This window comes from Nelumbo nucifera, chromosome 2 (genome assembly GCF_055504915.1).
Source record: "Nelumbo nucifera cultivar China Antique chromosome 2, China Antique-T2T, whole genome shotgun sequence".
Classification (NCBI taxonomy): Eukaryota; Viridiplantae; Streptophyta; class Magnoliopsida; order Proteales; family Nelumbonaceae; genus Nelumbo; species Nelumbo nucifera.
Genome location: NC_142650.1, coordinates 109657744 through 109681415, shown reverse-complemented (window position 1 = coordinate 109681415; position 23672 = coordinate 109657744). Strand labels below are relative to the sequence as shown.

The 23672-nt window shown below is 34.5% G+C and overlaps 1 protein-coding gene across 4 annotated transcripts in view; it reads right to left on the bottom strand.

The window, feature by feature from the left end:
- LOC104613024 (putative disease resistance protein RGA3) overlaps window positions 1-23672 on the bottom strand; it is a 97896-nt gene that overhangs the window by 3301 nt on the left and 70923 nt on the right. The window contains exons 2-3 of one of the 4 annotated variants that reach the window (XM_088897665.1): window positions 2970-3058; window positions 2712-2846 (exon numbers count right to left, since the gene is read on the bottom strand). The exons of 1 other annotated variant lie outside the window; for it this stretch is intronic. The gene's annotated coding sequence lies outside the window, so the exon portion shown is untranslated. Of the gene's footprint in view, window positions 1-2592; window positions 2850-2969; window positions 3059-23672 lie in introns of those variants that run through there. 2 more of the 4 variants (XM_088897664.1, XM_088897663.1) reach the window with 2 other exon arrangements.

The following is a 23672-nucleotide window of genomic DNA, read 5'->3' as shown; positions in this document are numbered from 1 at the left end:
ATTGGTAGGTAGTGAAGTGGATTCTCGGATACCTGAAAGGTACATCAGATACTTGTTTGGAGTTTGGGAGGAGTAGTGACAGCATGTTGGGTTATGTTGATTCAGATTATACTGGTGACCTTGACAGGAGAAGATCACTCACAGGTTATGTATTTTCTATTGGTGGTTGTGCTATTAGTTGGAAAGCTACTTTATAGTCTACAATTGCTTTATCTACTACAGAAGCTGAGTATATGGCAGTGACCGAAGTAGTTAAAGAAGCTATTTGGTTAAGAGGTTTGTTTGGTGAACTCAGTTTGGATTCAAAGGTGACTGTTGTTTACTGTGATAGTCAGAGTGTTATTCATCTGACTATGGATCAAATGTACCATGAGAGGATGAAACACATTGATGTGAGGTACCATTTTGTTCGTGATGTTGTAGAACAAGGAGATATCATTGTGAAGATTGGTACTGCGGATAGCCTAGCTAATATGTTAACAAAGCCTCTTCCTATGGCTAAGTTCAAGCAATGTTTGGACTTGATTGGTGTTTGCAGCATTTAAGTTAGCTCATTAGGGCTTTTGTTGGATTAGGTGGAGGGAGAATTCAAGCCAAGGTGGAGATTTGTTATGTTTGTGATTTGAATTCTTTGTGGTGACCTGCTTCGTGAGTCCGCTCCGAATTAATTTGAGAAAAACCCAAAGGCAATTTCATAGTGGTTTGTGGTGGATGCGTAAGCCCGTAGCCCACCATAAATCACCATTGGGGGTGCGGTGCGGAGCCCCCGCAGTGGTATGGACCTGACCCATATTCATCTTATATGTCTGAACTGAATACGAAGAGTCATGTATTTTTCGGGGGTTTTCTCTATTGTGTACAGAAGGCATAGTCTTGAGAGATATTGTGTGTATTTTGGGGCTTAAGGTTTTCTGTGAGAGCACAACTCTATATTTCTTCTCCATTACCTACTACATAGTGGATTTCTATTCCTCCTTCACCCGTGGACGTAGGCTATAAGCCGAACCACGTAAATTTGTTTGTTCTTTCTGTTTGCTTTCTCTTTATCTCTATTTTATTTTCATTTGAGTGCCATTTCGATTCTGTTTTCTTGGGTTTTTCAGTAACATGATATGTTAGTATGACTGGTTTCAAGTTAATTAAGAATTCTTATTCAGTTGTTTTTAATATTAGAAAAGTTTCACAAAAGTGTCAACAAAGAGTATAAATAAGTAAGAGATCAAAGTAATCTTACAAAATAATTTAAATAAAGAGGTATAATTAAATAGGAGAAATCTATGCTATACCGAAAAACTAAAGAATTGAAACATTACTACCTTCCCACACCCATCCTTCAGGCTTGTGCGTGCTAAAAGTTTTCATTATGTGATTTGTATGCAAGCCTTTAGTATGTTATAAAGCAGTTTCCATGGGCCTAATTGAATAACCATAGTTTTCCTTATCAAATGGATTAAAACTAAAGCAATTAGCAAGAACCTCACTCTCAAGGAATTCTATAATTAAGTCAAATTAAAAATCATCTAAAAATAATCCACTTTAATTTGAGGAAATTAATCAAGCAACAAACATATTTTATCACTAAAGAATGGTTATGGACCTAGTTCCATAAAACAGGCCGATCCTGCTTTATTACAAGCCATGGACAACTTATAAATAGTCTCGCCAGGACTCCAATAGTTCTATCAAATGCAATATATGTAAGCTTGGATTCGAATTCCATGTATAGAAGAATATTCTTTGATTTGATATTCCTGTGAAGCAAGTGTCAATTGTAATTCTCATGAAGGTAAACTAGTCCTTGGGTAGCTCCTATAGCAATGTACTCCACCTTAAATAAAATCTGATTTACATATCAAAATTTTTTGAACTATCTCTTTGTATAAACTCATATATTAGGAGAATCAAATCTTTGGGACAGAAAAATCTCAAGCATTTCATCAGGCTCTTATGCCTAAGATAGGCTAATGTCTTGATCTATGCCTTCGAAGATTTACAGACATACCTTCAATGTTTAACTTCATTATTTTACTGAATTTACTACTACCCAGCTTAATTATGTGAACTCTACTAAAAATTACCCAATAGCATACTATACCTTTCTCATCTATTCCCATGATCAAATCTTGTTAGGTTAATAGGATTTATGACAATATAGAAAGTGAAATGGCCTAAGAGGATTTATGAAGCCAACCCCATATATATGGTTGGGATAAGGCATAGTTGTGTTGAGTTTGTAGATAATATTGTATGTTACTTTTGAATATATAGTAAGAATTTAGTTAATGAATATAAGGTATGGACAAATTGTGTCCATGAAGTCCTACATAAGAAAATAACTAAACTTCAACCATAAAACATAGTGCATCTCAGATGGTCTTTTACAACTAAAAGGCTAGGTTACAAAAGGACTCAAGCATATCCAAATTTCTACCAGCAAGTTCGCAACCAAATTTCTAGGTGACTTGAACCTCCCCTACCCATCTTCCAACCAAGAGACAAAGAGAACTAGAGAAGGCTTCATACAGACCCCTATTCGAGAGGGGAACATAAACATAGACCTTTTAATTACCTCTTAACAGTGGACAACCAAAGTAGAAGAAAAAGAAACAAGTTATAGTTCAAATTTCCATTTTACAAAACATTTAGATTTCACCAAGAATGCCTAATTTTAGGCCATCCAGATAAAAATCTTCTTTTACTGCAATACATACCTCATGAGGTCGGTCATGCATTGATTACAAATAACAAAAAACAATTTTCTTTCTTGTCACATCAAAGTTGCAAGAATATCCACAACTTGGTTGCTCTCTCTACAAGTGCCATGTGCCAAGAATCATCAATTGGTCCTGCTACACAATAAAAGAGACACAAAGAGCAAAGAATAACTCTATTGGTTGTTCATAGAAGTCACGAATTTAAACTATACTAAAATCTTGAATATGCCATTATTATGTGCTTGTGCAACGTACTTCTTGTGGTTCCATCTCATCTACAGCTCAAACTGGTAAAGTTACATGATGACTTCAAACTTCCAAATTCTAAATGGCCCTCATAAGATCTGCAAGTTTTAATAGGACTGACCATGGTATCAAGAAACACAACAAGAACATATGAATAGAAAGAAAGTGTGGAGTAAAACAATAATTGTTGCTACTATCATATGATTCCTTAACCCAATATTGGTCCAAGTTGGTTATCCAATGTCTTTGGAAGGAGAGGATATAAACCCTAACCTTTGGAAATTTTTTCACAAAGTGGCCACTCTTAGGCTTGAACCCATGCATGTCTCATGCTTGTCAACTTGAGATTTGACTATTACAGGAAATGATGATCCCAACATGATTCTTCAGATGTACAAGAGAAAATTTGCATCTCACCTGAATGAATATTTTCGGTTTAAAGGTAAATTTGAAATGACTAATTAGGGAAAATTCTAAAACTGAGATCTAAGTAAAAGATATTTGTAAAGATATACAAATATTAGTAGTCGTCAAATTTGTACAACAAAAGAAGAAACAACAACACAAACTTTTATGTGGAGACTAGAAAAACAATGAGGATTTGGAACTTTTAAAATTATAAAGAGGGAAAATGAAAATGGGTAAAAAGAAGCTAATCAATAAAATTAGATGATACTCAAAGGTTGAATAAATTTCTAACACCATATTTGTTTGTGGAGCAATCATGCTTTTCAAGCAGTCGAAAAAGCTGAATATTCTTCTATTTTTATCTATTCAAACATTCAAACATTCCACAACACCATTCTGTTTTCTCTCCATAACACCATGAACATGGTATCATATCTTTTACTTTTCCTTGTTTTTAAACATACACTTAATATTTTACTACAAGCATTTAAGTTTATTTTTATTCATATTGTTACTTTTGTTAATTTCCAATTTCTATCTTAACTATGATACATCTAAAATTCAAATAATTAATATGAAGAAAAAGTTCTCGGAGGTTAACTACTAGTGAGACAAAAGCACTAATTTTGTATTAGATAGGAGCACAAATTATTATTACGAACAAGCATATGCAAAACTGAACTGGGTGTAAAATTAATTTCTATTTCAAATTTGCACTACAAACAAATTGAGCCTTAATTAAAAGATTAGAGGAAATAAATAAACAATAAGAATAATTGATTTCTAAAATGTAACAATTATCCTTGTGAGAGTCCAAAAATATTTCCTAGGGCCCATTTGGGAGGGCTTCAACATCATTGAGCTGCATTGACTTAACCATATATGAGAAGCTACAAAAAATAGCTTCATCGGAAAGTTTTTTTCTCAGCTAATGTAAACCTATTTGGCTTTCTGGATTTTTCACCAAACACTGCTTCATGGATTTCCATGTGAGGTCTACCTTGCAATGCTAGAAGCCACTACGTGAAAGCCCTCCCAAATGGGTGCCAAGTCCATGCAAATTGCAAATTGATCTTTAAAATTTGGGTTTGAGTATAATGCTGAAAAGATATGATACCAGAAAACCTTATAACCAATCAACCAACATCATAAAAGTGGTAATCAATCAGATGAGTTTTCAAAAAATTTCACCAAGAGTTTGATTGGTCAAATCCTTTCTAGCATCAAACAGTTTCCCTTAAAATTTACAAGCAAAAGATTGGTCTTAAATCACATAACCCATTATCCGTTTGGGCCATTAATAACTTGCCACCTATCCCGCTTTATTAGGATCCACCATTCAATAAGTCCTAGTTGAAGATTAATTGATTTCTAAAATCAGGTAAAATGTGTATATTTTTTTTGAAGGAAATATTTAGGGTAGATATGTGGAAACTTGTGCTATGAAAATCAAATAGTGACCATGAAATGAGAATCTGAGGTTTCTCTATACTCTATGATTCTCATAGGCTTGTATGACCCAATATTTAGACTTTGTTTTAACTCTTTGAAAACTTTGAAGATGATGCATTAATCAACGGTTATAAAGACATTTGAGCATGTTATACCTTGTACACATCTCTAGTCAATATTATATATTTATCATATTAAATAAAAATAAATATGATAAACAAGAAATGCTTTTATTAACAATAAAAATGAAATACAAAATTTAAATCGACAGCACACCTATGCTTTGATTACTTATCTTTTTTCTAATGCGTTCTAATAAAGATATTAAAATTATAATTGTTATCTAAAATTGACATGTACTAGTAATCACTTTAAATAGTTTTTCTTTAGATTCAACGTATCAATATATTTCAATATTTTAAACTATATTTATATATATACAAATATATAGGTAAAATCTATCTAATTACTAATCCTGACCTAAAACACATGTATCACGCGAGGTTGGTTCCACCTCACACCTAAAACTTATGAAGACTGTGTCTTCAGACCTAGCCAGCCCCAACTTTCAATTACAATTAAGGGCAGCCACCAATAGCTTGGGCTGAGGTTGGTTCCACCTCATACTGTTATATATAGACCATTTGGAGAGTTCAAATCAGCCTCCCCCCCTCCCCCTAAGATTTCCCCCCACAACGTCCCACACCACATCCCTGCTGTGTATTGAGAACATCTCCCGATGATGATATCATCATTTCAGTCATTATCATTGGAAGATATTCCCAATACACGGCAGGGATGTGCTGTGGGATATTGTGGGGGGCTGATTAGGTCTCCTATTTGGACCACTGAACTATTGCAAATCCCACGTTGATCATAATTGCTCGAGGACTAGTGGTTGTGAAGTGTTATTAGCCGTTCAGCCCTTAAAAGAGAAATCAATTGAAGGTTGTGGCTGAGATGATAGTGGACTTTTTTTTTTTCCTTTCTAGGTTTTTTTTTTCCTTCTTAGGTTTTTATACAAGAGCAGAAGATTATATAGTTTTTGACCAATGACCACTTTGGTATAGGGTTTGTACAAGTTGTTTTTTTTCCAAGGTTTTTAAACTGAATTGGACAACAAACCGATCAGGGGTCTGATTCCTGGGTTGAACAGTCCAACCATTCAAACTGAATGAACGACCCATTCTGACAAAAATATTAAGAAAAGGCCAAAACCGTTGAATGGTTTGAATGGCTTGAATGATTCGACTGTATAAGTCAGTGGTTTGTTGACCAAATCAATGGTTTTTGGTAAAATAACGGTTTTGGACTAAAATGGAATTGATCACCTGAACAATTCCTGATGTTTTCAGTCCAACCATCTGGTTCGATTCGGTTTTGAAAACCATGTTTTTTCTTTAATAAACAACATACCATTGGTGTTTTATTCAAATTCTCCGTAAAAGTCCAATGACTCCAGTCTACAACACTAAGGTCTAGAAGCAAATAAAAAAGGAAGTGCTATCAACTGATAGTGATTAAATCTGTTCAAGGGACATTTTACACTATTGATAAAATGTGCTTTTAACCTTCATTATTTTATATACTCCTTTAAATTTACCTTTCTAAACATAAATATAACAAAAATTTTAATCTGGCCAATTATTAATCAGTTAACAAAAATTATATATATGATTTACTATATAATCAATCGGTTTGGGTCTTAATCAGTTCAGAACAGCAAGAACTGGTCCCAAACCAATTATTAATCTGGACAAAAACTTAAAAGGAAAATTTTCCATTAGTATCTTGTATCTGGTGTTATTTTGGTTCCTGAACTTTAAAACACGATACTTTAATATCCAAACATTTAAAATGTGTCAATTAGTCCGTTAACCAACCGTTAAGTGGCATTTGATTATGTGCCTCCATTATTGGATATGTTGCCTCATCCCCGTCGAATGTATTTTCTAAGTCAGCATAATCAAATAATAGAGGTTCCTCATTATCATATACTATCCAATCTTCTGTAATTTCAATGTGTTCAACCTCAATAGAGTCATAGATCTGAACTTTCTTCCTACAAGTTATAGTCACAAGTAATCATATAAAGCATGTAACAACATAAGCAATGGGCTAGTAACTAGTGTTTAGTTAACCAACAAACTAATAATTAACTGGATTAAATGAATAATAAAATGAACACTAAAATGCATACCAATCCTTCAAACAAAGGTTATAGTGAACACATACTAGGTCATTGAACCTTTGGTGTTCTAACTTATTCCTTCTCTTTTTATGTATCTGTTCAAAAACTCTCCAATCACGTAGACATCCAAATGAACTATAAATTTGGCTAAGAACCTGTACTGCAATTTTTTAAGAAGTGGAGTAGCAGATCTAGATTCACTTTTGCTTAGGAGATGCTGGCTCAAGTTAGGTACTTAGCTGCCTAGGCTAGGGGGTGATCATAGGCTGGGCAAGCACATGCTTTGCACTTGTGATAGGGGCTATGACCTAGGGGTGTCAGACTAGATTTGGTCCAATCCGATCCAATCCAATATTAATCCATTACAAATGGACCAAGTCCATTCCAATCCAATGAATATTTTCTATCATTATAAATGGTAACAGAAATTTTTTATATTCATTGTTACTATATCTCTTATTTTCTATCAAACCAAACATGGATTGCGGTTTCTTGTTTTATGTATTTCTTACAACTACCTAGCCTTCTACCTAGCTATTGTTTTCAATTTATAGGATTTTCTAGTAGAAAGAAACATGGTTGTGGCTTAGTGCAAATCTAGCCTTTTTAGTCCCATAAATATACTTAGGGGAAATTTTAGTTATTTGCTGCCAAAGATAGTGGGAATGAAACATTTAGGGTTGTAAACAAATTGAATTGAAATCCTACTCTCAAATCCCATATAGGGTAGAATTCACAGTTCAATTGTGTACAAAAACCCCCAACTTTTTTGCTACCTCAAGTAAGCTCAATGAATCATAAGCTAGACAATTTGTGGCATGGTGACCATCTCTTATTTGAGATCCACTCTTTTGTTGAAATTACATTATAAATATTTTGGGATATCTTGGTTTACATTGTTTGCCATCGAATATCTTAAATCGATGCATGCAGTGACACAACCAAGTTCGCCTCTACTTGACGCATAGAGTATACATAATTAATCAATCACAACTATCATACTATCACAAGTAAAGATTCAAAAGAACAAAATGGTCATCCCATTTAGCAAAGATAATGATCTTAGGTAAGGGTGAGTTAGTCAATTAGCTATACCATAAGTGTAGTTTAAGAAATTTTCCCTATATTTTACCATCCATTTGATAGTTAGGGTTAAAAACTGGAGGTTATGGTTCTAACTTTATCTTGGTGTTGTGATTTGAGAGTGTTCAATGATTGATGGTTGCAACAACACCGGTGGTTGCAGCGATGGCCCGACCAGAGTGTTGAGTTGTCAATTCGGAGGAATAAAGCAGAAGAAGAAACAACAAAAGGGGGGGAGTGTTGGATTTTAATATCTAATGAGAATAAATCCAATGGGTTTGATTGGTCAATTACATAAGAAATTACACCTGCAAACTTGTTTTAGAAATCAGCTATTCTCTTACAAAAACCAGTTTTGAACTTGTCCCACATTAGAAATTACAAGTTTTGTTTTGAGTTTTTTAATAGGACCTAATTTACTTTCTTAGAAATAGTAGAAGAGAGTACGGAGGCTTGCTACCATGCAATGCGCGTGCAAATGTGTGTGGCGCAATGCGCGCGCACGTGTGTGCGGCGCAATGAGTTGCTTTAGAGGTGCACTTTGCTCACACTGTGTGTGTGGCTCGCGAAGGGCAGCTTTGGCCTTTTGGTGCGATGCTAACTGTTGATGTAATCAACTGTCACAATTTGTCGGGTGGGATCAAGAAGCACAATTCAAAATTAATAAACATTAACTGTTAACTACCTTTTAAACATTCACAACTGTTCAAGGTGTTTTTCTCTGAACCAGCACCTACTTTTTCTTCGTAACTCTTCAAAAATTATTTAAGGAGTCTGAATCAGACTTTTCACATACAACTTCGAAATTCACACACACTCTCTCTCGGTCTGGTCTGCTACAGTCTCATAAAAGGTTTCTTTGGAGACTCTTCAACTTTGCTGATTGCAAATTCTCGCCCAAAGCTCTGTTGTATCTTGGGAATAGATTTGACTGTAACCCAACAACAAACTCAATAAAAACTAAATGGGGGCAAATATCGTTCTAAAGACAATGTCTTCAAACGCGCATCAGAGCTTTTCCTCCAAGTTTCAGTGACCCCATATCCCAACAGAGAGTCCATGTAGACAATGTTAGAGTTCTAACATGTTCTTTGTGCAACATTTTCTTTGCGCAATTGTCATTGGTGGACAATGGAACAAGGGAGAACTGAAAGCGGAGGAGGCGGGGTGAGAACAAGAGAAAGAAAGGGAGGAGAGTGCATCAAATACAAACAAAATAGATTAGGCCTAGGTGGGTATTCAAATTTTAACAATTAATAATTTATTCATTTGGTTAGAAACTTCCATTAAATATTAACTCCACATTTCTCCAATAATCTTCAGATCTTAATGCACATCCCATACTCAGGTTTTGCTATTAGAGGTCCTTGCTTCGTTGTTTGTTTCCTTATATACCACTTCCAACTATTCATTTCTTCCGTTGCTTGTCTTTTCTCTACAATTATAAATTGAATTGGTTTAAACATATTAGCTTGAGTAATCTACTGCTCTTCTTCCATTTGGGCCCATTTATAATTTATCCCATTGAGGCATCTTAATTTTGGCCTATAGAGATAGAGGCCATGCTTATTACGACAATGTGGCCCATGGACACCCATTTCAGCTTAATAAAACACAAAAATGGAAGTCCATTAAGGCATTGTTTGTTTTTGGCCCATAGTGGCCCATCTTTGTTAAGCCTATTAAGGCACTTTGTTGCTCACAGTGACCCATTTCACTATAAAAGAAAGGGGAAGCCCATTGAGGTGATTTTTGGCCCATATTGGCCTATCTTCGATTTCACCCATGGTCTTTATTGGCCATTGGGTTATTTTCATATTAGCCCCATGTGGCCCATTCTTGTATTGGTTCAATAAGCCAACCTATAATGGCATTTTTGGTCCCGATTTTGACTCATTCTTAGTCAAGCCCATGTTGGCCACCAACAACATTCATCATCAAAACATGGAATCTCTCCTTTTGTAGGAGAAACAAGATCCTTGCCACATCATCATCATAGCAGATTTTGAGCATTGGCAAGGTCAACATCACAATAGAATTGGAGCATTTTGGATACAACATGAAATTGCAACGCTCTCTTTTTTATCAAATACATGAAGATCTTTGATCCCCAAGTGTTTAAGGGGGCGTATTAGGGAATGAAATAAGATTGAGTGGTTGAATTGTTTAGATAAGATAAAGATGAGAGGAAATGGTTTAGATAAGAGTTAACATACAATGTTTTGAGTTGGAATAGCATCCAATCGCATGTTGGGAATATTTGCTCACATATCATGGGGAGATGTTCCCAATGCATGGCGGGATTCCCAATGTATAGAGTTTTTGCTTAAAAGAATTCCCTGTCTCATTTATACTATGCCAATATTGAATAAATTATTACATACTCCTTTTCAAGCTATGTTGATATTACATACTCCCAAGGTTCATGACTTATTAAACATCAAACTATACATTGTTAAGGCTGAGAATACACTTTGTAAAGTGTGAAACAATGAAAAGTAAGGTGTATTTAACATGATTAATTGAGATCTAGATTTAATGCAAAATTAATATCAATGAATACACCATAGTTTAACTCTAAATATTCTGAAGAGAGAATAAGAGAATCAATGGATTTGTCCTCAATTTGCAAAGTTAAACATCTATAACTTACAATTGGATATAATAGAGTTGGCAAGAGGGGAGGTGAGGGGACCTGAACGTCCTTCCCTCTCATTTCACATGCATGTAGTTGTTTATTTTCAAATTAAATTATTAAGGTTTCAACTATGATATGGAAAAGATATGATATCTGAAAAATAATTGACCAATAAATTGGAATCATAAGTGTGGTAGCGATAAGGTATTATTTATCAAAATACATGGGTGGGTTTTGATTGGTCAAAACTCTTTCCATATCATATCTTTTCTGCATCATAGATTTTCCCAATTATTAAAGATATATGAACTCAAATTAAAAATCTTTTTAGGTGTTAATTTTCTTTCATAAATGTTGGAAGTGTTAGAATCCATCTTATGGATGGCTAAACCATGTTAGATGACTGAGCAAAATTTTAAAAATTTTCTAACCCTTCTGGGAACTAATTTCCCGGTGTTTTGAAAAATTGCAGTTTTCTGGATCGATCCTTTACTAAATCGGACCAGATTTGGAACCAAATTAAAAGGGGAAATTATATCTGATATGGATACTACAAGCACAAATCCCAAGGTGAAAGTTCACACCCAAATCGGTCTTAAAACTAGCCTCAATTGAAGATGGCATAGTGTATAGTGAAGTCGGTTTAGAAACATTGTTTTTTTTTTCTAAAATAGATATCCAACTTGCTTAAATCGAATGGGGTAAGTGAGCCTAATCTTCCTCAGCATTTTTTTTTTTCAAAAACTAGAAGAAAAATTGATAAAAAAACCAGTTCTTGAAAGCCTAGGTCAAATTAGGATTTCTTGGAATACAAGAGAGAAGAAGAAAGAGCAAGAGTATGAATACTCCTAGCCTAATTTGCCCTCTTCTCTTTTATCTCCTTATGAAGCACTCTCCTAATCTAATTAGGAGATTATCCAAATTTGATTTGGATTTGGACTTTATTAAGAGATAAGCCTTATCCTCTTAAGAGGATAGGTGCTCCATACCTAATACCAAATCCAGATTCGACCTAAAGCACATTGTCTTGTGACAACAAAATTAATCTTATTAATTTTGGGCCTTAGGCCCATTTACTTCAAAGGCTAACGACCCAAGGTATTGCATGGCCACTTTAGGCTTGATATTGTATGGCATGGGACCCCACAATGATTTCAAACAAGCCCATATGGGTTCATCTTAACATCTAAAAGAGGCGATGCCGAATTCACTACTCAAGGCAATGAACCCCTGACTCAGTCAACAATGGTCCACTTTGGGCCCAACATTTACACCTAAATGATCATTGAATTCAACCACCCTATGAAGACCCAAGGATAATGTATTCATATAAGACAAATCCCATCAAATAATCAATCATGTGATGGTTTCTTACACTTAAGTTTTCGACCTGTATTGAATAAAACACTACCCGATAGGGAAGGACCTCTCCCCTGGCTGCAAGGTGCAGTGCCACACTCTCTACTTAGATGGATCTTGGAATTAAAACTTTTGCAAACATTTTTCATAAAATAGTAGTATATACCATACACACACAACCACACTCATTTTGCAAAACCAGATTTCAAACATAAGTGAAATCCACTGTTGGCAGTTTAGGTTTTCCATCAGAGTGAGTGATTCTTAGGTTGTCCCAACATACCCAAGTATTTGACCCTTAATGGATCTAATTGTTTGGCATTATAAAAAATAGCTCACTCCAACACCTATTGCAGTACCATAATCAAGCCTGAGGTTATATATAATTTTCCAATTTTGCTCATCTATCTCCAAGGTCTAGGGCATAACTGAAAATTGGTCCGGGATCAATGCTTTTGTTAAATACTCACTAGTTGTGCTTGGGTTCTAACTCTAACAACTGAAACAAGTTACTCTAACTCCTTGGCAGCATACTAGTGTCAACCTTGTTAGGATAAACTCCTTAAGTCTATCCAATGGATGAGAATATTGTAAACTAACATAAGTCTCTTAAGTATCCAGTTTAAGGGGTAATACACAAAAACATACCAATATCAACACGTAACAACAATGTACTTTATCCATTTACAAATAAATGTTTATCTACATCTTTCTGATTGGAGCTAAGTGCATACATTGTCTAATAATCAAATCCATTACTACTCTAATAACAACCTTTTATATCTTAATTATTTGTAATAATTCTAAATCTCTCTCTCTTTCCTCTTAAATGTCTCTTAATCCATTTTGGTTCTCTATAATAAAGATGGAGTATAAATTTAATGTATTTGGGTCAGGTTTAGGGCCAAATCTTCTTGTGATTCTAATGAATTTTGCACCATTGCTTGTATTGCTAGAAATCATCATGGTTAGCTCATTGACTTGAAAGTATGTGCTTTAGAGAGTACTACAATCAATCTTGCTAAAGTGTGGGTTGCATGGGAAGCCCATAATATTGCACTCAACTTCTAGGAATCAACCAATCTTCATCAAGGGATATTCAAAGTTAGTCATTGACCATTTAAGGAAGTAGGTGGATCAGCCATGGAAACTGAATACTGTGATCAATGAGTGCCTATTCCTTAGTATTCTTTTGGATTGTGGCTATTCCTTAGTGTCAAAACTTAAGGCTCAATTTGAATAGAGTACATATAAAAATGTGTACAATGCAAAACCTTGTATACAATATTTCTAAACCTTGTATTTGCACTGTATACATCTATATTTGTACTATTACATCTTTTTAAGGGTAAATTAGAGAGACCCCCTTATACTATGGGGTTGGTGACAATTACCTCCTAAACTTTTACTTTGCAACAAATACCAGCTAATTGTTATGTTAGATGATAAATGTATTAAATTACCAAAATATCCACATGAACTTTTCTTATTAATTTCCTTGCCTTTTTCTATTAAACCCCAATTAACACAAAAAAAAAACTCTTTTCCTTCAAAAGAAACCAACTAAAACAACAAGAGCCATTTTATTGGTATAGAAAAACAAGTTTCTTTAAATTCTTGTTTTATTCCACTAACATGAATATCTTTCTTCATTTTAAAATATAAATTTTTTCCACTTCTTTCTCCAATAAATCAAGAAAAAACAAATGGAAAATTAAATTTATATTTATAGAAAGAAACCTTTATCATTTCATCTAAACACTGAATCCAGGCAAAATTTTACAAAGATCTATTGGAGCAACCAAGAAACTTCCATATTATATTTAGAAAACTAAATGAATCGTAAAATTGTTCAAATAAATGAGAAAATAGTAGTTTGGGGATTTAAAAAATTTAAACGTTTGAATTAAAATCTTTTTTATAGTTAATTGTGGAATGGAGGGAGGTATTTAGAGCAAAGTAAAAGCTCATGTTCATTATTGCAAATGAAAATCTAGGTAAGTAATTACCACTGACCTAATAGTACAGGGGGTCCTTATAATTTATCCTTCTTTTTAACTCCATGCATTGGTTTACTTGCTAGATAATAACAATTAACAAATGCAAAACAAACCAAACGAATGGCCTACTCTTGCCACCCGAAAGAAGCTAAGGACAGCATGGCTTACTCTTGCCACCTGTCAGTCTCAAATCTTCATTGCTGGAGTCTCTTCGTCCTTATGCTGTCTTTGGGATGAAAAAAACTTCCTTTTTCAGACATTGAAGGCATTCCTGTTATCAGCAAAAGCTAACGTGAGCCATGAGCGCCTTACCAAATTTTTGGTTGAGATTTCGATAGTTGTAGAAGCTTAACATATCTTCTAATGCGCATGTTAGTGGATGATTCTATATAATATAAAGAGTAAATCTCTTAAACTATCCGTACTGTTTAGCAAATTGATACATGGTATTCTTACTGTTTAGCTATTGTTTTTGTGGTACTTTTAAGTTTTTGACAATTGCTTAGTTCTACCCCTACCGTTAATATCTGTTAATGTTTCATCGAAATTCAAACACACGTGACACTGCATGATGTATAATTTTTTTTTCAAAACTCAATTTTGCCCTTCGTCTCTCTCCCTATTTCTTTTCTACCCTCTCCCCGGCTGTAGCTACAGTGAACTACTCTGCAACCGTTCCACTCCCTATTTTTCCGCTACCATCACCACCATTGTCACCGTCTGTATCTCATCACTTTCATCAATGACTTCTTCAAATTTACAAAGTAAAACAGAAAAAAGGGAAAGAGATGTTGGTTCATCAAAACCCTAACCTTTCAAACTCAGAAACTCCACTCATTGCAGAAGTCTTTGCAATGGGTTGGAGGATTGTTTTTCCGGTTCGTTACTGAAGATCCTCACGTATGTGAGATTTTTGCAATCACTGTATTGGTTCCAGGAGTTCTCTAGAAAACCGATTGTTGAAACTTCCCTCCGTAGCACAGGTATGGGGGCAGCTTTCCTACGAGACTATTACTGGAAACATTGAAGTCTTTGAGATTTGAATTCCAGCCTAAATCCAAATGTAGAGTGCCGGAAAAAAACTATTGTTGAAGAGCTTCAGTTGTACAAGCCTTGGGTTCGAAGATAAAATCTCCGTGCACCTAGATACGCCAATCCCTGCCAAGCAACACAGTAAGATCGAAAGATCACAACCATATGGTTTCAATTGTACCAGTCACCAAGCAGAATAGTGTAATCTCCATCTGGGGTCCCAAAAGGCATCGAAAAGATCACAACGGAAAGATCAGAATTATAACACTGACCGTTTATAATAAAGCTTCCATAACCACCGATGGCTCTCTGGAAATTGAGCGAAGGGAATTAGAAAAAACTCCCAATCTAATCCTTAACGTGAAACTGGTAAGTCCAGTTATAATCCATAGGGATAGGACAATTTGTTCCCAGAACACCATCATGCCAAGAATTACGACGTTGCTGAACATCGTCCCTATCAAATTCTTGCAGATGATTCTTTTGTTTACTTGCTGCTTTATGTTGATGATATGCTTATTGCAGTAAGAGAAATATTTGAGATAAACAGATTAAAAACACAGTTGAGTGGTAAATTTGAAATGAAAGATTTGGGTGCAGCAAAGAAAATTCTTGGCATGGAGATTCAGAGGGACCGAAAAGTAGGAAAACTGTATTTGACACAATAGAAGCATGTTGAAAATATCTTAGAGTGCTTTGGCATGAAAAATGCTAAACCAGTAAGTACTCTTATTGCAACCCACTTTAGACTTTCAGCAAACTTGTCACCACAGACAGATGAAGAAGAAAAATATATGTCACATGTCCCCTACTCCAATGCAGTTGGGAGTATTATTTATGCCATGATTTGCACACGACCTAACATTTCACATGCAGTTAGTATGGTGAGCAGATATATGTCATGTCCTAACAAGACACATTGGCAGGCAGTGAACTGGATTCTCGGATACTTGAAAGGTACATCAGATACTTGTTTGGAGTTTGGGAGGAGTAGTGACAGTTTGATGAGTTATGTTGATTCAAATTATGTTGGTGATCTTGACAGGAGAAGATCACTCACAGGTTATGTATTTTCTATTGGTGGTTGTGCTGTTAGTTGGAAAGCTACTTTATAGTCTACAGTTGCTTTATCTACTACAGAAGTTGAGTATATGGCAGTGACCAAAACAGTTAAAGAAGCTATTTGGTTGAGAGGTTTGTTTGGTGAACTCAATTTGGATTCAAAGGTGATTGTTGTTTGTTGTGATAGTTAGAGTGCTATTCATCTGACTAAGGATCAAATGTACCATGATGGATGAGACACATTGATGTGAGGTACCATTTTGTTCGTGATGTTTTAGAACAAGGAATATCATTGTGAAGAAGATTGGTACCACAAATAACCCTGCTGATATGTTAACAAAGCCTCTTCCTATGGATAAGTTCAAGCATTGCTTGGACTTGATTGGTGTTTGTAGCATTTGAGTTTGCCCATTGGGGCTTTTGTTGGAGAAGGTGGAGGGAGATTAATATTCTGTGATGCTTGAGAGAATTCAAGCCAAGGTGGAGATTTGTTATATTTGTGCCTTGAATTCTTTGTGGTGACCCGCTTCGTGAATCCACTCCAAATTAATTTGAAAAAAACCCGAAGGCAATTTCATAGTGGTTTGTGGTGGATGCGTAAGCCCGTAGCTCACCACAAATCACCAGTGGGGGTGCGAGTGCGGAGCCCCCACGACGGTATGGACCTAGCCCATATTCATCTTATAGGTCCAAATCAAATACGAAGATTCATGTATTTTTTGGGGGTTTTCTCTCTTGTGTACAGAAGGCGGAGTCTTGAGAGATATTGGGTGTACTTTGGGGCTTAGGGTTTTCTGTGAGAGCACAACTCTGTATTTCTTCTCCATTACCTACTGCATAGTGGATTTCTATTCCTCCTCCGCTCGTGGACGTAGGCTATAAGCCGAACCACGTAAATTTGTTTGTTCTCTGTGTTTGCTTTCTCTTTATCTCTATTTTATTTTCATTTGATTGCCATTTCAATTATGTTTTCTTGGGTTTCTCTGTACCATGATATGTTAGTATGACTGGTTTCAAGTTGATTACGAATTCTTATTCAGATGTTTTTAATATTAGAAAAGTTTCACAAAAGTGTCAACAAAGAGTATAAATAAATAAGAGATCAAAGTAATCTTACAAAATAATTTCAGTAAGGAGGTATAATTAAATAGGAGAAATCAATGCTATACCGAACAACTAAAGAAATGAAACATTACTACCTTCCCACACGGCCACAGCCATCCTTCAGGCTTGTACGTGCTAAAAGGTTTCAATATGCGATTTGAATACAAGTCTTTAGTATGTTATAAAGCAATTTCCATGGGCTTAACTTGAATTTCCATAGTTCTCCCTATCAAATGGATTAAAACTAAAGAAATTAGCAAAAACCTCACTCTCAAGGAATTCTATAATTAAGTCAAATTAACAATCGTCTAAAACTAATCCACTTTAATTTGAGCAAATTAATCAAGCAATAAACATATTTTATCACTAAAGAATGGTTATGAACCTAGCTCCATAAAACAGGTCGATCCTACTTTATTACAAGCCATGGACAACTTATAAACAGTCTCGCCAAGACTCCAATAGTTTTATCAAATGCAATATATGTAAACTTGGATTCGAATTCCATGTATAGAAGAATATTCTTTGATTTGATATTCCTGTGAAGCAAATGTCAATTGTAATTCTCATGAAGGTAAACTAGTCCTTGGTAGCTCCTATAGCATTGTACTCCACCTTAAATAAATCCTGATTTACATATCAATTTTTTTTTGAACTATCTCTTTGTATAAACTCATATATTAAGAGAATCAAATCTTTGGAATAGATAAATCTCAAACATTACATCAAGCTCTTATGCCTAAGATATGCTAATTTCTTAATCTTTGCCTTTGAAGATTTACAGACATTACCTTCAATGTTTAACTTCATTATAGCACTGAATTCACTACTACCCAGCTTAATTATGTGAACTCTGCTAAAAATGACCCAATAGCATGTTATACCATTATCATCTATTCCCATGATGAAATCTTGTTAGGTTAATAGGATTTATGACAATAAAGAAAGTGAAATGTGACATGGCCTAAGAGGATTTATGCAGCCAACCCCATATATATGGTTGGGTTAAGGCTTAGTTGAGTTGAGTTTGTAGATAATATTATATGTTACTTTTGAATATATAGTAAGAACTTAGCTAATGAATATAAGGTATGGACAAATTGTGTCTATGAAGTCCTACATAAGCAAATAACTAAACTTCTACAATAAAACATAGTGCATCTCAAATGGTATTTTGCAGCTAAAAGGCTTGGTTATAAAAGGACTCAAGCAGATCCAAATTTCTACCAGCAAGTTTGCAACCAAATTTGTAGGTGACTTGAACCTCCCCTACACATCTTCCAACCAAGAGCCAAAGTCAACTAGAGAAGGCTTCATAAAAACCCCTATTTGAGAGGGGAACATAAACATAGACCTTTTAGTTACCTCATAACAGTGGGGCAACCAAAGCAGAAGAAAAAGAAACAAGTTATAGTTCAAACTTCCATTTTACAAAACATTTAGATTTAACCAATAATGCCTAATTTTAGGCCATCCAGATGAAAATCCTCTTTTACTGCAATACATACCTCATGAGGTCAGTCATGCATTGATTACAAATTAGAAAAAACAATTTTCCTTGTTGTCACATCAAAGTTGGAAGAATATCCACAACTTGGTTGCTCTCTCTACATGTGCCATGTGCCAAGAATCATCAATTGGTCCTGCTACACAATAAAAGAGACACAAAGAGCAAAGAATAACTCTATTGGTTGTTCATAGATGTCACAAATTTAAACTATACTAAAATCTTGAATATGCCATTATTATGTGCTTGTGCAATGTACTTGTTGTGGTTCCATCTCATTTGCAGCTCAAACTTGTAAAGTTACTTGATGACTTCCAAATTCTAAGTGGCCCTTAGAAAATCTGCAAGTTTTAATAGGACTGACCATGATATAAAAAACACAACAAAAAAATATGAATAGAAAGAAAGTGTGCAATAAAACAATAATTATTGCTACTATCATATGATTCCTTAACCCAATATTGGTCCAAGTTGGTTATCCAATGTCTTTGGAAGGAGAGGATATAAACCCTAATCTTTGGAAATTTTTTCACAAAGTGGCCACTCTTAGGCTTGAACCCATGCATGTCTCATGCTTCTCAACTTTAGATTTGACTATTATAGGAAATGATGATCCCTACATGATTCTTCAGATGTACAAGAGAAAATTTGCATCTCACCTGAATGAATATTTTTAGTTTAAAGGTAAATTTTAAATGCCTAATTAGGGAAAATTCTAAAACTGAGATCCAAGTAAAAGATATTTGTAAAGATATACAAATATTAGGAGTAGTCAAATTTGTACAACAAAAGAAGAAACAACAACACAAACTTTTATGCAGAGGCTAGAACAACAACACAAACTTTCACAAACCCCCCTAAACATTCAAATTCCAACAAGGGAACCCTCTTCGTTAAGTTGAGTGACAAAGAAGTTAACTTACCAAAATACCATTTCAGAAACTTCTATAAAATGGAAAATATAACAAAAAACCCAAGAAAATTCTATAAAAACCTAGAATTGCAACAAACACAACATGCAATTAATATCAACTAAACCAATAAGGAATGGAAATTGGAAAAAAAAATGCTAAACTGAACATCAACACTTATTTTAGAAAATCCATGAACAAAGGGTACTTTGGAGATTTAAAAATATCTAAATAGTCTCATGATGAGAATCCTTTTCATTTAATTGATGAGATTACAAATAGAGGGGATCTTTCTCGAAATTTGAAAGTTGAGAAGGGTTATTCCTACCACCCCAAAAGTATAGTGTACTATTCTATAATTTACCCTAAATTTTATTTAACTCATTAATTTGTGGCCGAGTTAGGATCAAGTCTCAACAACTAGTCACAACAGCGTCAAATCTGCTTTCTTGGGTTTCTCTACACCATGATATGTTAGTATGACTGCTTTCAAGTTGATTAAGAATTCTTATTCAGTTGTTTTTAATATTAGAAAAGTTTCACAAAAATGTATGCTATACTGTAAAACTAAAGAATTGAAACATTACTACTTTCCCACATTTAATCAGGCTCGTTGGGACAGAAAAATCTCAAACATTTAATCAGGCTCTTATGCCAAAGATAGGCTAATGTCTTGATCTTTGCCTTCAAAGATTTACAGACATACCTTCAATGTTTAACTTCATTATAGCACTGAATTCACTACTACCCAGCTTAATTATGTGAACTCTGCTAAAAATTACCCAATAGCATACTCTACCTTTCTCATCTATTCCCATGATCAAATCTTGTTGGGTTAATAGGATTTATGACAATAAAGAAAGTGAAATGGCCTAAGAGGATTTATGGAGCCAACCCCATATATATGGTTCGGATAAGGCTTAATTGAGGTGAGTTTGTAGATAATATTATATGTTAATTTTAATATAAAGTAAGAATTTAGTTAATGAATGTAAGGTATGGACAAATTGTGTGCATAAAGTCCTACATAAGCAAATAACTAAACTTCTACCATAAAACATAGTGCATCTCAGATGGTTTTTTACAACTAAAAGGCTAGGTTATAAAAGGACTCAAGCATATCCAAATTTCTACCAGCAAGTTTGCAACCAAATTTGTAGGTGACTTGAACCTCCCCTACCCATCTTCCAACTAGAGAAGGCTTCATACAGACCCCTATTTGAGAGGGGAACATAAACATAGACCTTTTAGTTCCTTTTAACAGTGGGCAACCAAAGCAGAAGAAAAAGAAACAAGTTTTAGTTCAAATTTCCATTTTACAAAACATTTAGATTTAACCAAGGATGCCTAATTTTAGGCCATCCAAATGAAAATCTTCTTTTACTGAAATACATACCTCATGAGGTCGGTCATGCATTGATTACAAATTAGAAAAAAACAATTTTCCTTGTTGTCACATCAAAGTTGCAAGAATATCTACAACTTGGTTGCTCTCTCTACATGTGCCATGTGCCAAGAATCATCAATTGATCCTGCTACACAATAAAAGAGACACAAAGAGCAAAGAAAAAACAATTACCCTCAGAAGATCTGCAAGTTTTAATAGGACTGACCATGATATCAAGAAACACATCAAGAAAATATGAATAGAAAGAAAGTGTGCAATAAAACAATAATTGTTGCTACTATCATATGATTCCTTAACCCAATATTGGTCCAAGTTGGTTATCCAATGTCTTTGGAAGGAGAGGATATAAACCCTAATCTTTGGAAATTTTTTCACAAAGTGGCCATTGTTAGGCTTGAACCCATGCATGTCTCATGCTTCTCAACTAGAGATTTGACTATTACAGGAAATGATGATCCCTACATGATTCTTCAGATGTACAAGAGAAAATTTGCACCTCACCTGAATGAATATTTTTGGTTTAAAGGTAAATTTGAAATGCCTAATTGGGGAAAATTCTAAAACTGAGATCCAAGTAAAAGATATTTGTAAAGATATACAAATATTAGGAGTAGTCAAATTTGTACAACAAAAGAAGAAACAACAACACAAACTTTTATGCAGAGGCTAGAAAAACAATGAGGATTTGGAACTTTTAAAATTCTAAAGAGGGAAAATGAAAATGGGTAAAAAGAAGCTAATCAATAAAATTAGATGATACTCACAGGTTGAATAAATTTCTAACACGATATTTGTCTGTGGAGCAATTATGCTCTTCTAGCAGCCGAAAAAGCTGAATATTCTTCTATTTTTATCTGTTCAAACATTTAATAATTAGTGCATTAATGGGATATAAACAAACTTATATATCTGTTTGGATTTAGTCAAAGTCTCTTTATACAAATGGACACTACAATAGTCTCTCATTTATTTGACAGCTATAAACACAAAGACTTTGCATGTGTATTTATAACACCAAGATAGCCCCTATATGTGATTGCCTTGTTGAACAACTCTATTTCTTCTTGTTGATAGTAGTTTGTAGTCCTTTTATTTTGTTACAATGCTTAAAAGAAAGAAAAACATAAGTCCAAAGGCATCATCAGAATCAGAATAAGAAGGTTAAACAGAAAATCTAATTGATTATACAATATAATATAAACAAATTCCACAAACCCCCATAAACATTCAAATTCCAACAAAGACCCCATCTTCGTTAAGTTGAGTGACAAAGAAGTTAACTTACCAAAATACCCATTTCAGAAACTTCTATAAAATGGAAATCATAACAAAAAAACCCAAGAAAATTCTATAAAAACCTTGAATTGCAACAAACACAACATGCAATTAATATCAACTAAACCAATAAGAAATGGAAATTGAAAAAAAAAAAATGCTAAACTGAACACCAACGCTTATTTTAGAAAATCCATGAATAAATGGTACTTTGGGGATTTAAAAATATCTAAATAATCTTATGATGAGAATCTTTTTCAATTAATTGATGAGATGCAAACAGAGGGGATCTTTATCAGAATTAGAAAGTTGTGGCCGAGTTAGGATCAAGTCTCAACAACTAGTCACAACAGCTAGTAGAAGCTGTTGTGACCCATTGTGGTAAAAGCAGGAACACTAAACAAAGTTAAGGGAAGATATATCCATAAGCGTTCATCTTATGGGGCATTGTCGATGCATGTTTTTCAGGATATGCATAGAGGATTGTATTCCATGTTTAACACAATATTGGTTACCCAACAACAATGGTTTAATGTTGATGTAAATTAAATTTAAAACTAATTAAAATGCGAGACCATTTTCTATTGGCCTCCTCTGTTTCTTGTTCCTTGGAAATGACTGTAAGGTCTAAAAGAAATTGTCAATTTTCCCATAAAAGATAAGAAAGAATATAGAAATAGACCAAACTTAATTGGCCTCCCCTGTTGTAGATGAACATTAAAAGAAGCACAATGAAATAGTTTGGTCGTGAAGATAAAATAAAGTGACTACGTACGTACCAGAGGTAGAAGAGGAAGTCTGATGTTGTGGATTTGAGGTCTGACAGACGACGCATACCTTGAGGTAGTGATGATAGATTACGACAATTTTCAATGTGAAGTTTCCGAAGGGATTTGAGGTCTCCAAGCTCCTCTGGAAATGCAACCAATTTGGGCAGATCCCTAATCCTCAAAGCTTTTAGGGCAGAAAGACCTCCGATGCCCTCCAACGAATGAAAGATTTGACAAGACTCAATTTGAAGCTCTTCAAGATCGGCGAGGTATTGCTTCACTGCTTGAGGATGCAATGATTTCAAATCCCAACAATCTGAAATTTGTAAAATTCGGATAGAAGTCAAGCCTTCCATCGCCTCCGAAGGAAAAGACTCTATGTCTTTGCAGGATGCAATTGTCAATGATGTGGTGGTTACATGAGTAGTGGGAAGGAAGTGTTGAAAAGAAGAAGAAGAGGATGATGAGTTTGTACTTGATGATGATGATGATGTCAACATTAATGGGATGGG